General features: G+C 43.4%; 1 long non-coding RNA gene and 1 pseudogene across 1 annotated transcript in view; both read left to right on the top strand.

Annotated features, from left to right (window-relative positions):
• The window catches only part of LOC121278915, a 52,629-nt gene extending 47,921 nt beyond the window's left edge, over window positions 1–4,708 (top strand). Inside the window, exon 3 of the long non-coding RNA XR_005943294.1 lies at window positions 4,654–4,708. This is a non-coding gene — a long non-coding RNA (uncharacterized LOC121278915). The remainder of the gene's footprint in view (window positions 1–4,653) is intronic.
• A 9,664-nt stretch (window positions 4,709–14,372) lies between these two features.
• LOC121279489 lies at window positions 14,373–14,514 on the top strand (annotated as a pseudogene).
• Window positions 14,515–17,069: the final 2,555 nt, after the last annotated feature.

The following is a 17,069-nucleotide window of genomic DNA, read 5'->3' as shown; positions in this document are numbered from 1 at the left end:
TGCAATGAAGAAATAAGAAATTTACAAATATATGGACGGGTTGGGTGAATGGGCCAAAATTTGGCAGATGGAGTTTAACGTGGATAAATGTGAGGTTATCCATTTTGGGCAGAAGAATAAAAAGGCAACTTATTATTTAAATGGAGAGAAACTTCAGAATGCTTCAGTGCAGAGGGATCTGGGTGTCCTCGTGTATGAATCACTGAAAGCTAATATTCAGGTACAGCAGGTATTAAGGAAGACAAATGGAATTTTGGCATTTATTGCTAAAGGAATAGAGTATAAAATTAGGGAAGTGTTGTTGCAACTGTACAAGGCATTGGTGAGACCGCACCTGTAGTACTGTGAACAGCTTTGGTCTCCTTACCTGAGGAAGGATGTAGTTGCACTGGAAGCAGTTCAGAGGAGGTTCACTAGATTGACTCCAGAGATATGGGGCTTGTCTTATGAGGAGAGATTGAGCAGTTTAGGCCTATACTCGCTAGAGTTTAGAAGGAGGAGAGGAGATCTAATTGAGGTATATAAGATGCTAAAGGGGAGTAGACGTGGAGCGGATGTTTCCCCTTGTGGGGCATTCTAGAACAAGATGCCATAGTTTTAGGCTAAGGGGTGGTAGATTTAAATCAGAGATGAGGAGGAATTACTTTTCTCAAAGGGTCGTGAATCTGTGGAATTCACTACCTCAGAGTGCAGTGGGTGCTGAGACGCTGAATAACTTTAAGGAGGAAATAGACAGATTTTTAATTAGTAATGGGTTGAAAGGTTATAGGGGGAGGGCGGGAAATTGGAGTTGAGGCTGAAATGGGATCAGCCATGATTGTATTGAATGGTGGGGCAGGCTTGAGGGGCTGAATTGCCTACTCCTGCTCCATTCCTTATGTTCTTATGTTCAGTCATGGAGCATTCAGCAGTGCCATGGTTTTTGGGACACAAATGGTGACCTGAGTGCTCGCCAAACATACCCCCCTATGGCATTCCAGCCTCATTGCCACCGGTGGACCTGGCGGCATGATGCCTCTCCAGATCCATGGCCTGCTGCTCAAAAGATGTCAGGATGGCAACTGGGCCTGGCCTCTGCTAGTCTGCATCCGCTCTGCAGAATTGTGTGCAGTCTTCTCCTGAAAAGGAGAGAAGAGCATTGATTAATCCAGCCTGTACCTGGATTCCCATCGAATCCCTGCCAACCCAGCCAGAGTGGGACATTGCAGGGCTCCAGTTCTTCATTACCCTGCAGCTGTCGCACACTCACCCAAAGAAGCCAGGGCTGACCACCACCCCACCTCCCCGACACCCCCCCCACATTGCCCAAATGCTGCCTCCTTCACACATGGCATCACAAGGTATAACTTTACTAAGCAAGGAGGCACAAGCACGTGGTGTGCAAAGACCAGCAGATGGATTGGTGCCCTGCCACCAGGAAGCTCCCCTCCCAGCATGTTAGCACCCTGACTTTGACGTGCTTCCCAGTTCCAGCACTATGCCTGGGTGCAAATCCTTGACTTTTGCCCCCATTCTACACTCTGGGTATCAGTGTCACACATGCTGTGGGTGCAGAACTCATCCTAACTCAACTCTCTCAGGTGTACTAGGCATGGGCAAAATCTGCTGGCCCACCCAGCGAGGGATACATGCCGTGAAGGATTCAATGCCATTACTGTACTCAGAGTTGCTGGGGGTGGAGGTGATCTGGGGGAAAGGGTAATGGCTGCATTAAGTGACCTCAGCCTACATGGTACTCACCCTTCCCGAGCACAGGAGTTCGTTGAATCTTTTACGGCACTGTATCCAGATGCGCCGCATCACATCATGGGAGCTCACATTCTCGGCCACCTCCTCCCATGCATGTTTGGTCAGGCGGGGAGGCCTCTGCCTCCTGTCCCTCGGAATCAGGATCTCTGCCATGCTGCCACCTCCTCCAGGAGGGCAGCTAGGCACTCATCGGAGAAACGAGGGGCACACTGCCCTGCTGGCTATCTTCCATCCTGGCCAGCCCTGCTGACCTACCTTCTGGCCTGGCCTGCCCCGCTGGCCTACCCTCCGGCCTGGTCTGCCCCGATGGCCTACCCTCTGGCCTGGTCTGCCCCGCTGGCCTACCCTCTGGACTTGCGTGATGCACAGTAGCCCTCTGCTGTGCTCTTCTCCCAGCCATTGTGAGCAGCCTTGTTAAGGCTGCCAGGCCTTCATTTAAACAGGCTGCTGGGTTGCCATTGGACCCGGCGGTCTGTGCACTCCCGCTGCCGCCCGCCTGCTCCCGTTATCCTCAGGAGTCAAGAAGTACACCGGGTGGACCTTAATTGGCCTGCCTGTGTAAAATGAACCATCAGGTTCGTGACAATCAGGTCTGCGCCGGCTCCCCATGGCCCACCCGACATGGGGAAAATTCTCCCCCATGGTATGCTTTATTTAATTTGCTAGCTACATCTCCAAAAACTCTAATAAATTTGCCAAACAGGATTTCCCTTTAGTAAAACAATGTTGACTTGTTTTAATCATTCTATGCTTTTCTAAGTGCATTGGTAAGGCTTCCTTGGTAATAGATTCCAGCATTTTTCCAACAGCTGATGCTAGGCTAACTGGCCTGTAGTTCACTGTTTTATCTCTCCCTTCTTTCTTGAAAAGTGATGTAATATTTTCCAACTTCCAATCTAATGGGACTATTCCTGAACCTAAGGAATTTTGGAAAATCATAGTCAGTGCATCCGCCATCTCTGCTTCTATCTCTTTTAGAACACTAGGGTGTAGACGATCAGGTCCCGGGGATTTGTCGGATTTTAGTCCCTTAGGTTTAGCCAATACTTTTTCTCAGCTGATATTAATTTCCTTGATATCCTCAGTCTTTTTAGCCGCGAGGTTACTTGTCTAATTCTGTATGAAACTTATGTCTTCTACTGTGAAGACAGACACAAAGTATTTGTTCAATGCCTCTGCTATTTCCTCATTCCTTATGATAATTCCTCCTGCCTCTGCTTCTAAGGGGTCAACATTTACTTTAGCTACTCTCTTTCTCTTTATACACTTATAAAAACTCATAGGGCAGAATTTTACAGCCCCATTTCGGCGGGGACGGGGCCATAAAATGTGGCAAGACATTGGCTTTGGCGGGAACATAAAATCCCGCTGCAGTAAAATTTCGTCCTTACAATCTGTTTTTATGTTTCTACTCTCATGTTCTATTTTTTCCCTTCTCATCAAATTTTTAAGTGGCCCTCTGCTAGTTTCTGAAACACCCCCAATCTTCAGACTTGCTACCGGTTTTGCAACATTATAAGCCACTTCTTTTTAATCTAATGCTTTCGTTAACTTCCAGGGTGAGCCACGGATGGGTCTTCCTTACTGAGGTTTTGTTTTTCAATGGAATGTATTTTTATTGAAGATTTTGAACTATTTCTTTAAATGTTTCCTACAGTTTATTTACCTCAATACCTTTTAGTCTATTTGCCCAATTAACCTTAGCCAGTTCTCCCCTCAACCCTATGTAGTTGGCTTTGTTTATGTTTAAAATTCTTGCTTGAGATTGGAATATGTCAGTGGAGTAAGTGAACTTCTTGATATTTGCGATTAGATATTATTAAACCTTGCATGACTTGACTTTGAAAATAATTTTTATTTCTGATTGCTTGTCACACTTATTTGCCCCTGTAGAAGTGGGTTAGTCCTAGATTGTTGCAGCTTTTATTTGAAAAGAAGAAAATCTATCTGAAGACTCTTAAAAAAAGCTCTAAGCATTTATCACTCCGATTTGTGCATCTGTATATGTATGGGCTGCCCAAGACATACAAAAGCGATGTCCCTTTACACTCTATCTTATCTATGACCGGTTCTGCACAACAGGAATTGGCCAAATGGTTGGGCAAATTGTTACAATTTTGACCAAATTTTCCATATACACGATGCAGGACTCCTTTATATTTGCGAAGGCCATACAGGACCTGCTCATCGATAGCAATGCTGTGTCCTTGTGCTCATTTGACATTGCTAGCCTATTCACCAATGTTCCACTTAAGGAAGCCATAGATATTTGCACTGCAGCACGATATCATGGTAATCTAGACACCCCTCACCACTGTGAGGATCAGTACTCATTGAGCTTATGAACTCGGCAACTTGCGCAGTTGTGTTCAGTTTTAATTACACCACGTATACCCAAATAAATGGTATTGATATTGGGTTCCCTCTAAGTCCAGCTCTCGCAAACATCTTTGTTGGGTTCCATGAGCAACGTGTCTTCAATGGAATAACACCTAACTTCCTACCCCTTGCATATTTCCAATATGTAGATGATACATTTGCTATACTTAAATCCGCAGCTGTGTAATAATATCCTTATATGTCTTAATGGGCTCCATTCTGCTCTCAAATTCACCTTTGAAATGGAGCAGTCAAATGAACTCCATTTCCTGATGCACTAATTGAGAAATCTGCCTGGTGTCTCTCTACCACAGTCTACTGCAAGCCTACCTTCACTGGTCAACAAATGCATTGGGATTCTAACGGTTCCACATGCAATAAGATTGGTCTTATTGGCAACCTTGTAAATAGGGCTTGAGCCATTTGCTCACCATAAAAGCTTGGTGCTGAAATAGGGCACATCAAAGACATCTTGTGGAATAATGGCTACCCTGATCAGATCATTTTCCTCTGTCTATCATGCAGACTCATGAATGGACCTAAGGTTGCCACTTCCGGCCCTGAAAAGTGCCCAGTCTACCTCAGATTACCCTGGAACGGCAAGGTATCTCAAAAATTTGAGCAACATATTTCACACTGCTACTATGCAACACCAGTGATACTCACAACTAACAGGATGCTGCCATCAAGCCAGAAAAACGTTCTGCCTCTCACACAAATGAGTAATATGGTATATGAATTTCAGTGCCAGTGTGATGTTAGATATGTAGGCCAGATGTCCCCAAGGTTTATGGATCATATCAAACAGCATGTCCCAGTTCACAACGGGCAAGGTACAGACAGTACCCAACCAGCCCGTGCTTGCAAAACTCAAAACACAGTGTTTTCCTCAATTAGACTATATTTTCGAAATAATCCTCAGTGTGCTAAGAATTACACTGACAATCAGGTTAAGGTTCTCAGTCAGGCTCGTAATGTGGCACATTTGCATGTATTGGAAGCTACATATCTTAATACACAGGACTCTGTTCTTTGCAGACCAAAAGAACATGTATACACATTGCACCTGTTTCAGCTAAACAAAATAATTGACAGCCATTTGCTGACTCATTCCTCAGGGCAATGCCTTGACCAATCAGGGTCAAGCTGCCTGATTTAAATTTCAAACAATGCTTGGCAGTTAACTGTCAGTTGCCATCACTGGTGCACTCTCCATGGCAACACCTCTACCAAGAGTCTGCTTGCCAACTAATCAGCACTCCCTTCACATACAGCATAAATTGTTGTTTTCCGCTTATATTAGTATTCTTGCAAAGTGTCCTGATGAGTGCAAGACAAAAAGCTTCAACATGCCTCTTTTTTCCGCAATAATTAATAAGATATTTAATCTTATGTGTACACCTGTCAGATCAAATTGCCAACCTTTTTTTAAGCCATATAAAATGACTCATGTAGAAAATGCTCTCTTAATCCCTTTAATAACTTATAATATAACCCAAGTACAAGTAAATATTGGCCCACAGCAAGAGGCCCTAGAAACAGTATGGTGAAATGTGGATACCTGATTCCACTCCTACCTCTTAGTTTAAGGTCCTTCATTGAAAGAAGTAGCACTTCCTGAAACACCTAATTAAGATGTAACAAAATACTGCTCGAAATAAACAAGCAATAAGCAATAAGGAGGTCACTAGTGATGTGAAGTAGTTTAGGATGCCAGCCAACATCCCTGGGTCAGAATGGCCTGAGTGGCCCTAGTAACTGCACAGTGTCTGGTCCTGATAGTCCTAATTGCAATGTCCTGTTGTCTGAAGTGCTTGAAGTGTGACTGAAACATTGAACAATAAACTAGAATAAGCACAGTTAACAGAAGATTGAAAGTGAGAGGTTGAATGAAATTTCTAAAACTCAAGGTGGGGAGACTGTTAGAAATTAGCAATATGCCTAGTTTGTGTGGAAATACAAAATCAAACTGAAATAGGTAAAGGAATGGGTTAGTGCTGTAAGTTTCAGCTTACTGGCAACAGCTCAAGGTTTTGTTTTTCAAAACCAGTGGAATGATTATTCTTAGTTGATGACAACTGTACCGAGTCTGATAAGGGCCTATGGACAGCGAAAGCCTCTTGAAATAGTGGAAGAGCAAGTAGTAGAGACTAAAAACAAACAATACTATAAAACTGTGTTGGGCTTTTCATTCAACCTTGCTTAATGAATATATGTGCAGAAATATGTAAATTAATTATTGTGTGGAAGTAGAATAGAGGTTGTTAAGTGAAAGACTCCATGGTTCAGTTTGATTAGAAATAAGAACAGCTGAAGTGAATGGCTGTCATAAACAGCATGTTAACAGGTCTTATGAACAGCTTTAACCATGCATAAATGATGATAGGACAGATATGAATCACTGAAACTTCTGTAAGTTAGCTTTGAAGGCCAGGGCTGGAATGTTTCTTTGGAGAATGCAACTGGTCAGGGAGTACAGCCTAGTATGAGTTAAGAAAACGATGATATAAGGCCAATGTCCAATTGATCCAGGACAGAAGGTACATGCTAATGGCATGGTCAATAAAGGTGGGCTTTTCAAAGACTGAATATTTTATACAGTATTTCATAATAAAGTAAATCTTTATGGGATGAAAAGAACACAAGAATTAGGAGCAGGAGAATGCCATTTGGCTCCTCGAGCCTGCTCCACCATTCAATAAGATCATAGCGGATCTGTTTGTGACCTCAACTTCAGTTTCCTGTCTGTCCCCCATAATCCTTGACTTCCTTGAAGATCAAAAGTTAAGGTCTTGTCAATAATCCAACCAGGTCCATCCCTGAAAAAAGGATACAAAGTAAGAGACCTTGGCAAAGCTCATTGCAGTAGGTGGTGGAAAGAACTCTCAAGGAAAATTCTGGTCAAACACTCCTGAGTGGTCCAAGAGATTGAGAAGACTTGGGGCACTAAGAAGAGAAATAGGAGAAGAAGAAAGAAAGAAAGAGTTTTTGGTGCATGCCAGTTGCTCTGACACATCTGGATTGGTACTTATATTATTAATGTCATAGCTGTTTGCTGTATAACTACTGTGTTATTTTCTGTCTTAAAATGTGATTAAACTCAACATTTCACCATAGGTGTCAATCAGTGTGGGGAGAGAGTGGGAGTATGGCATTAAGATAGAGGATCAGCCATGATCACATTGAATGGCAGAGCAGGCTCAAAGAGCTGAATGACCTATTCTTGCTCATATTTTCTATGTTTCTATTGATTGCAGTTGATACTGATTGATTGATGTGTTAGTGATAACATCAACTATTTTTTCAAAGATTAAAATCAGCACCCTGATTCACTTTCTGTGAGCAGGGAATGCAATGAAAGGAGCGGGAAGTCATAAGAGAAGTAACCCTTTCCATGAAATAAAGCTGGGTGTTTGCATTTAAGAGCAGCTATGGAATGTTGACTATGGATAATGGATAGAACAAGTATTTGTTTGGATGCTTTGTTGGAACAGGTACAGCAGAGGAAGGTTATCCAATTTGGATAATACCTCCTGCCAAAGTTGTCCATGAAGAACCAATTTGAATGTGACACAAATGGCCACAATGGGGGAGGCGTTGGTGTAGTGATATTGTCGCTGGCCTAGTAATCCGGAAACCCAGGGTAGTGCTCTGGGACTCAGGTTCGAATCCCACCATAGCAAATGATGGAATTTGAATTCAATAAAAATCCAGAATTTAAAGCCTAATGATGACCATGAATTGATTGTTGTTAAAAACCTATCTGGTTCACTATTGTGCTTTAGGGTCTGGCCTACATGTGACTCCAGACCCACAGCAATGTGGTTGACTCTTAAATGCCCCCTGAAATGGCCTAGCTAGCCACTCAGTTGTGTCAAATCACTGCAAAGTCACAAATAAGGAATGAAACCAGACGGACCACCTGTCATCAACCTAGTCACTGGAAACGACAAAATCAATATTCAGCCCTGTGGACCCTACAAAGGCCTCCTTACTAACATCTGGGGGCTAGTGCCAAAATGGGGAGAACTGACTCACGGATAAGTCAGGAAACAGCCTGACATAGTCATCCTCACAGAATCATACCTTACAGATAATGTCCCAGGCACCACCATTAGCATCCTGGTGAGCTGAGGTGGCAGTACAGTGATATGCAGTCAGGGAGGGAGTTGCCCTGGGAGTGCTCAACATCGACTCTGGACCCCATGAAGTCTCTTGGCATCAGGTCAAACATGGGCAAGGAAACCTCCTGCTGATTACCACGTACCACCCTTCCTCAGCTGATGAATGAGTACTCCTCCATGTTGAACACTCCTTGGAGGAAGCACTGAGGGATGTACTCTGGGTGGGGGATTTCAATGCCCATCACCAAGAGTGGCTCTGAAGCACCACTACTGACCTACTTGGCCGGGCACTAAAGGACATAGCTGTTAGACTGGGGTCTGCGCCAGATAGTAAGGGAACCAACAAGAGGGAAAAATATACCTGACCTCATCCTCACCAACCTGCCTGCTGCAGATGCACCTGTCCATGACAGTATGAGTGGGAGTGACCACCGCACAGTACTTGTGGAGACAAAGTCCCACCTTCGCATTAAGGATACTCGCTATAGTGTTGTGTGGCACTACCATCATGCTAAATGGGATAGATTTCGAACAGATCTAGCAACTCAAGACTAGGCATCCAAGGGATGCTGTGGGCCATCAGCAGCAGCAGAATTGTGCTAAATTACAATCTGTAACCTCATAGCCCGGTATATCCCCCACTCTACCATTATCATCAAGCCAAGGATCAACCCTGATTCAATGAAGAGTGCAGGAGGGCATGCCAGGAGCAGCACCAGGCATTCCTAAAAATGAAGTGCCAACATGATGAAGCTATAACACAGGACTCCTTGCTTGCCAAACTGCATAAGAAGCAAGTAATAGACAGGGCTAAGCGATCCCACAACCAACAGATAAGATCTAAGCTCTGCAGTCCTGCCACATCCAGTCATGAATGGTGGTGGACAATTAAGCAACTCACTGGAGGAGGAGGCTCCACAAATATCCCCTTCCTCAATGATGGGGGAGCCCAGCACATCACTGCAAAAGATAAGGCTGAAGCATTTGCTACATCTTCAGCCAGAAATGCTGAGTGGATGATCCATCATGGCCTCCTCCGGAGGTACCCAGCATCACAGATGCAAGTCCACTGCTAATTTGATTCACTCCTCCTGATAGCAAGAAACAGCTGAAGGCCTGACAATATTCCAGCAATAGTACTGAAGACTTGTGCTCCAGAACTTGCTATGCCCCAAGCAAAGCTGTTCCAGTACAGCTACAGCACTGGCATCTACCGGCCATGTGCAAAATTGCCCAAGTATGTCCTGCACGCATAAAGCAGGATAACTCCAACCCGTCCAATTACCACCCCATCACTCTACTCTCGATTATCAGTAAAGTAATGGAAGGGGTCATCAACAGTGCTATCAAGCAGCATTTGCTTAGCAATAACCTACTCACCAATGCCCAGTCTGGGTTCCGCTAGGGCCGCTCTGCTTCTGATTTCATTACAGCCTTGGTTCAAACATGGAAAAAAGAACTGAACCCCTGAGATGAGGTGACAGTGACTGCCCTTGATTTCAAGGCAGCATTGGACCGAGTGTGTTATCAAGGAACCTAGAAAAACTGGAGTCAGGGGGAAATCTCCCCGCTGGTTGGAGTCATACCTAGCACAAAGGAAGATGGCTGTGGTTGTTGGAGGTCAATCATCTCAGTTCCAGGACATCACTGCAGAAGCTCCTCAGGGTAGTGTCCTGGGCCGAACCATCTTCAGCTGCTTCATCAATGACCTTCCTTCCATCATAAGGTCAGAAGTGGGGATGTTTGCTGATGATTGCACAATGTTCAGTACCATTCACGACTCCTCAGATAATGAAGCAGTCCATGTCCAAATACAGCAAGACCTGGACAATATCCAGGTTGACAGGTGGCAAGTAACATTCATGCCACACAAGTGTCAGACAATAACCATTTCCAACAAGAGAGAATCTAACTATTGCCCCTTGACATTCAATGGCATTACCATCATTGAATCCCCCAATCTATCAACATCCTGGGGGGGTTACCATTGACCAGAAACTGAACTAGACTAGCCATATAAATACTGTGGTTACAAGAGTAGGTCAGAGGCTAGGAATCCTGTGATGAATAACTCACCTCCTGACTCCCCATAGCCTGTCCACCAGCTACAAGGCACAAGTCAGGAGTGTGATGGAATACTCCCCAGTTGCCTGGATGAGTGCAGCTCCCACAACACTCAAGAAGCTTGACACCATCCAGGACAAAGCAGCCCACTTGATTGACACCCCATCCACAAACATTCACTCTCTCCACCACCGACGCACAGTAGCAGCAGTGTGTACCATCTACAAGACGCACTGCAGATATTCACCAATGGTCCTTAGACAGCACCTTCCAAACCCATGACCACTACCATCTAGAAGCACAAGGGCAGCAGATAAAAGGGACACCACTACTTGGAATTTCCCCTCTAAGTCACTCACTACCCTGATTTGGAAATATATCGCCATTCCTTTACTGCCATTGGGTCAAAATCCTGGAACTCCCTTCCTAACAGTACTGAGGGTGTACCTACACCACATGGACTGCAGTGGTTCAAGAAGGCAGCTCACCAACACCTTCTCAAGGGCAACCAGGGATGGGCAATGAATGCTGGCCCAGCCAGCGAAGCCCACATCCTGTGAATGAATTAAAAAAAACGGAATTCTCCATTCACTAACAGTCCTACACCTCTCCTTCCCCCTTTTACTGACCATCATAGCATTCACTTGGCCATAATACAAACATAAAAGTCACCACTAAATAAATATTCCAACTAAATTTATAAATGAAATCAAGCCATATTGCATATAAAAGTCAACTAATCACCCTTGTGCATTCCCTTAGAGCCTGCCTTCCATGTGCCTTTACCGTCCCTGTGCTCTTACACAGTGGTACTCCTGTGCTGCAAAATGCCAGTGGAAAGTTGCTGACTTCCTGTGAGAGTGATAGCAGGATGACCTCGAGCAGCTCTGGTACTAGAAGGCCTAGTTATGGACTGCATATTCTTGGCATGGGTTGCAGCCACTTGGGTTGACTGGTTGAGTGGCAACTGTAACAGCACTGGCGGAGTGACAGGGTGGGAGAGCTGTCATCCTTAGAAATGAAAGTAGGTTTCTGCTTTATTGAGCCTCTGCCACTCACTGGGCTGGCAACTCAGCGCTGGTCTGCTGTAACACCGTGCAAGCCCCTTTGCACATTACCATTCACAGCCATGATGGCAGCAGTCTGAGTTTGAATGTCAGTACTCACATGTTGAGTGCTTGCTGCTTATGCAGTAATGGAAACTGTGACAGCAACCATCAGACAGTGCATCATGATTGTGGTCAGAAGTGTGCGAATGGAGCAGACCACCACTTCCATGCTGAAAAGGTTGAGCTCCGCACTCTGCACAATACCTTGTGCAAAGTTGGTGCTGAACTCCTCCATGTTCCTTGACATTGACTGCAGGCTTTCTTGCAGGCTTCCCAATGCATCAAGCATTTAGTTGTGCAAGCCCATTAGCGTTCTTCCACAGGTTGCCTCATTGGAGTCCCAATCTGAGACCACTGCAATAGAACCAGTATGCAAGCTCACCCAGTGGTGAGCTGACACCGACGTTGTCCTTGCTCCCTAGCCTGGCTGCAGTGCATTTTCACCTGTTGGCTCACAGCTTCTATGTCATTATTAAATTATGCACAATGTCAGTATCTGGGCTGAGTGGCTGTGAGGGTGAAATCAAAAAACAGTGATGTATCTTCACCATCACCTTCTTCTTGGTGTTCCCCTATTGCTTGGACAGGTCGTACCTCTTAGTTATCTGAATGGAGAAAGGCACAGGGTAAAGTTGTGGTTTGAGGAGGGTGCAGAAAGTAAGCGGTGCATGCGTACATCATCTGCAGCCTTTTAGTTATGAAAGAGTATAGGCTGAGGGTAATGTACGATGTAAGAAGGGGGATTAGGTATAAGAATATCATTATCTTCAATGGTTTCAGCCCTGTTGTTGACTATGGCCTGCACAATAATGCCCAGCAGTAGTCCTTTGTGGGTGTTAGTCCTCTGTGATTGGTTAGGGCATGCAGCCGTGGCTGTGCCCCTCAGATTAGCTCTTGCTGCCTCCAATTGTGCACCACCTTATCCTGAAAGAGATACGGAAATTTGTCATCATGTGTCATCCAATCTGCTTGGATCATGTGGTTATCATGGTTGAATGAGTTTGTGCAAGTTACGAAATGCAGGTGTGAAACTTCTAGCAGTGCTAAGCGTGTGAGGGTGAGGTGCAGCATATGAATAGCAGGTATTAGTTGGCAGAAGAGTGTGAGGATCTAACGATTGAGCAGTGGCTCAAGCTACTGGGGAAGTTGGTGGGATTTGGCATTTGAAAATGCATTCACTGACCTTGACCACTCATATGAGGCCATTGGACTTTGTGTGGCACTGCATCCTGGTCCTCGAGGAAACTTTCAGACTCCCAGATGCACTTCAGTGAGCCCAGCTGCTATTCAAGTTCCAAAGCCTAGAACCCGAGCTTGAATGGTGGTACTTCCTGCGCTTATGATTATCCAAGATGTGTGAAGTGTCCTGGTGCTCCAATGTAGAACAAGAACTGGGTCCCACCTGGCCTGTCCTGATAGTCAATGCACAATCTTCTAAATCACTGAAACTCTGACCACTAAAACAATTGACACTAAACTGACTTCAAAGATGCTGATATTTAAAACTCTACGAAGATGACCTCTGAAAGATAGAGATACTAAAATAGTGAAAGGTTAACTAAAAACTTTGGAAATTATATCTACAAATTAAAAACAAACAATGGAAAATACCATCAAATGAATTTTAACAGTAGAAAAATGCACTATTTAATAACACAAACTAACACTCACCTGATGCCCGTCAATCTGCTCCCTCCACAGCAGTGTTATCACTGAAATTTTGACTTTCTTTCTCAGTTCACTGTGTTCAGCTAGTGCTGAAATTTTGCCTTGTGCACTGTTTCCCCTTAGGCTTGCACTCTCAGCTCTCGCTGAGAGTAGGTTCTCTAGGCTCAATGAAATTACATCTTTTTCTACACATCAGGCTAGCAGAACATTTACTTGTGCGAGTTTGTCACTTTATCAAAACAAAGCACTGTTGATGCTGGAAATTTAAAGCAAAAATTAATTAGGTGTTGTCTGAACTTCTGACCTGGGTTTTCCTGTAGTTTGATTTGGAAACTGTTGAGCATTGTGACAGGCTTCAGACATTTAGTAATCCAAAAGAAAAATCCAAGGAGCAACTTAATGAATGAATGCTACATTTTAACACACAATTAACACATGCACCAGTTCTATTGCTCAAAGCAAATTAAATCTTATTACTGATTGCCTATGGGTAATTTTCACCTTCACTACTTGGACAGTAAACTGGCAGAGCAAATTGTCAGCCCTTGTGGAATCACCAGATTTTCATCTTCAATCTGTGTTTAACATCTATTCAGTGACAGCTGTAGACATGCAATGGTAATGAAGATAGACTGGGGTGGGGGGGTTAACCTAACATGTCTGGCTGGAAAAAGACAGGATCGGGGCAGCTACACGATTTTGCCTTCTATTAGCTTAAATGCAACTGTGTAAAATGTCAGTTTCCCATTGGGTGGATTAGTTTAAAATTACCCTCTGGGTTTTAGAATGCAGGATTAACTGCAAAATGTAACATGCTTTGATTAAATGAAATCAGTGGAAATTAAAATTGTGCAAGTTCTATTCTCATGAATGAACCACTCCTCCAGTTTTTACAATCATGTGAAGAGGGGTAGAGCGAATTATCTTTTCTACTACTTCAGGTCTAACTGTAACAGGGTTTTTGTTGAATTTAGAGAGGATCTGCTTTGCCAATACTGCTGGAGTCCCACTACTTATGCTTGGCCCAAATAGCCATGTGGTTATGGTCCTGGGCTTGAAACCCCAAGATCAAGAGTTCAAATCTCACCATGGCAAACTATGAAACAATGTAACTTCATCTGAATAGGAACAGATGAAAATGTGTTTGTACTCAAAAGAGTTACAGGCAGCAGAGTTTGGGGCTTGGCCTAAATAGCCAAGTGGTTATGGTACTGGGTTTGTAACCCCAAGATCAAGAGTTCAAATCTCACAATGGCAAACTATGAAACAATGTAACTTCATCGCTTCTCGGCCTTTTGGCTAAGATCAAGTGTAGTATCTGTTCTTATCAGTTTAATATCTGATATTTCCCTTATCTGGGGACCATATATTATCCGTGCCCGGTGGGCACCGCGGGGATTGGGGTGTTTTGTTGACCCCTTTAATCACATTTTGATTTAAAGTTTGTAAGTTTCCTTTAAACTTTGTTCTTGGTTTTACAGCTGACCTGAATTAGGGGCTGTGCCTGATTTATCCCAATTTTGTTAATTTGGTTTTATTGGTTTTAACTCAAAAGAGTTACTTATGCTTTCAGATTGTAAAGCATTAGTCAGACAGGTTTTCTTAGGTTAAACAAAGAACAAGATAAATTTATTTAAATTATTTTCCTGAATTAAAAAATTAGGTAAATCACAATGACTATTCATTTGGCACACACATTCCCTGGGACCACACATACACACACACTAATGCAAATGGTAGAATACGAGGATGGTTTTAAGTATTGGTGAAAAAAGAGACTTTTTTGTCAAAGCTTTTCATCTTGCACTCATCAGAACAATTTGCAAGAAAATACCAATGTCAGGGGACACAGCATTTATACTCTATGAGAAGAGAATGCTGATTGATTGGCAAGCGGACTCTGATTGGTATAGGTGCTGCCATGTGGATTGTACCAGATGATGGTGACTGACAGTTAACTGACAAGCATTGTTTGAAATTTAAACCAGGCAGCTTGACTTTGATTGGCGAAGGTGTTGCCCTGGGGAATGAACCAGCGAAAGGCTGTCATTTATTTTGTTTAGCTGAAACAGGCACAATGTGTGTACACGTTCTTTCTAAGTATGTGAGTATATATTGTAGCTTCCAGTACATACAAATGCGCCACACTGCAAGCCCGACTGACAATCTTAAATTGTTGTCATCATAATTCTTAGCACACTGAGGATTATTTAGCAAATATTCTCCACTCGCAGAATCACACCTAATGTTGGTTCACTATGTTTTGAGTTTTGCAAGTACGGGCTGATTGGGCACAGTTTATACCTTGACTGTTGCGAACAGTGGAAGGGCATGCTGTTTGATATAATCTGCCAGTCTTTGGGATTTACATCCTACATACCTAGTGTGATGACAAGACACACCGAACAGGTTTCAACTTGAACCAGATAACTTCATTTCAAAGAGCTTTTCAGATGCTCCATGCTTGAACCAGGTCATCAACAAGAAAGCCCCACCCCGTGGCTTACCCACACTTACGCCTCATTGATCAGAGCTTCCAAGAATAATCATGTGACCATGATAGGCAATAGGAAAGGCTATATCTTCAGTCATTACATTTCTTCCCCCTTTAGTATTTTTTTACAGTTTCTATTTACAGAAAAGATTTGAATACCCCATGACATACATATATACAACTCAGGTGATTAAAGATTAAGTCTCTGAGGTGGTTTCCTTATTTGGTTAGAGTGGCATAGCTCTACTTCTTGAGGTTCTTCCACTGGATTGACATAATCAGGAACTACAACACCAGATACATCATTAGAAAGTGGCAGTTCAGGGTTAGGCAACTCTACAGAGACATCAGGCATGTCTATTCTAGGTTGATGTGTCACCTCAGGGATTGATGGTTCGACGTTAATTGCAGGCTGAATAGCTGGTTGTTGGAATGTCTCTCTATTCCTCAGATGATCCACATGTTTTCAAACAATTTGTTCTTCCATTTCCACCTGGAAGGACAAGGGACCAGTTTCTGAGACAATTGTACTAGGAACCCCACAAGGTCCACTTCCAAAATTCTGCACAAAAACTGTCTCTTTAAGTAAATCTTCAAGCTTTGTTATGAATATCGTGATTCAAATTTTGATTAGTCTATTTCTTCTCTACCTTCCCCTCTAAATTTGGAAACACCAGACTTAACCTTGTATGTAAGTGGCATTTCATCAACAATTTAGACAGCTTTGAACCCGTAGTTGAATGAGGCAATATATGATAATTGAGAAGAAAGTGGGAAAGTTGAGATTCTAGAATACCTTCTGATAACCTCTTCATTCCAGATTTGAAAGGTTGCGCAGCTCTTTCAGCTAAATGATTTGATGAGGGATGGTATAGGGCTGTTTTAATATTACTGATTCCAATTAAACTCAGGAATCTCTGAAACTCTGTATTGGTAAAGACTACCATTTTCTGAATCAATGACTTATGATGGGCCATGTACACTAAAACATTGGTGTAGCATTTCAATAGTTGCGCTTGATGTCAGTGACCTAACTTCATATATGTCCGTCCATTTAGAATGCGCACCTATGATCAATAAAAACATGGTACCTAAGAATGGTCCGACATAATTAATACATAGCCTAACCCAGGATCAACCAGGCCACTCCCACAGATGCAGTGGAACTGAAACAAGCAACTTCTGTTGTTGCTGACAATGGAGACAAGGTTTGACCATGCTTTCAATGTCACTGTCAATGCCAGGTCAGCAGATATAGCTTCACTCAAGCATTTTCGTCTTCGATATGCCTGGATGCACTGTGAAAATCTGTCAAGAGTGGTTCTCTTCCTTGCGAAGGAACGACAACTCTTGATCCACACAGTAGGATTCCATCATAACAATTTAACTCTGTTTTTTGGACATGGAATGGTCTCATCTCTTCAGATATTGGTGAATTTGACCACACAAGATCTCTGACTTTCGACAAAATTGGACCTCTGT

The sequence above is a fragment of the Carcharodon carcharias genome, chromosome 6 (genome assembly GCF_017639515.1).
Source record: "Carcharodon carcharias isolate sCarCar2 chromosome 6, sCarCar2.pri, whole genome shotgun sequence".
Taxonomy (NCBI): domain Eukaryota; kingdom Metazoa; phylum Chordata; class Chondrichthyes; order Lamniformes; family Lamnidae; genus Carcharodon; species Carcharodon carcharias.
The sequence above is the reverse complement of the archived record's forward strand: the minus strand, read 5'-3'. Positions and strand labels throughout refer to the sequence as shown.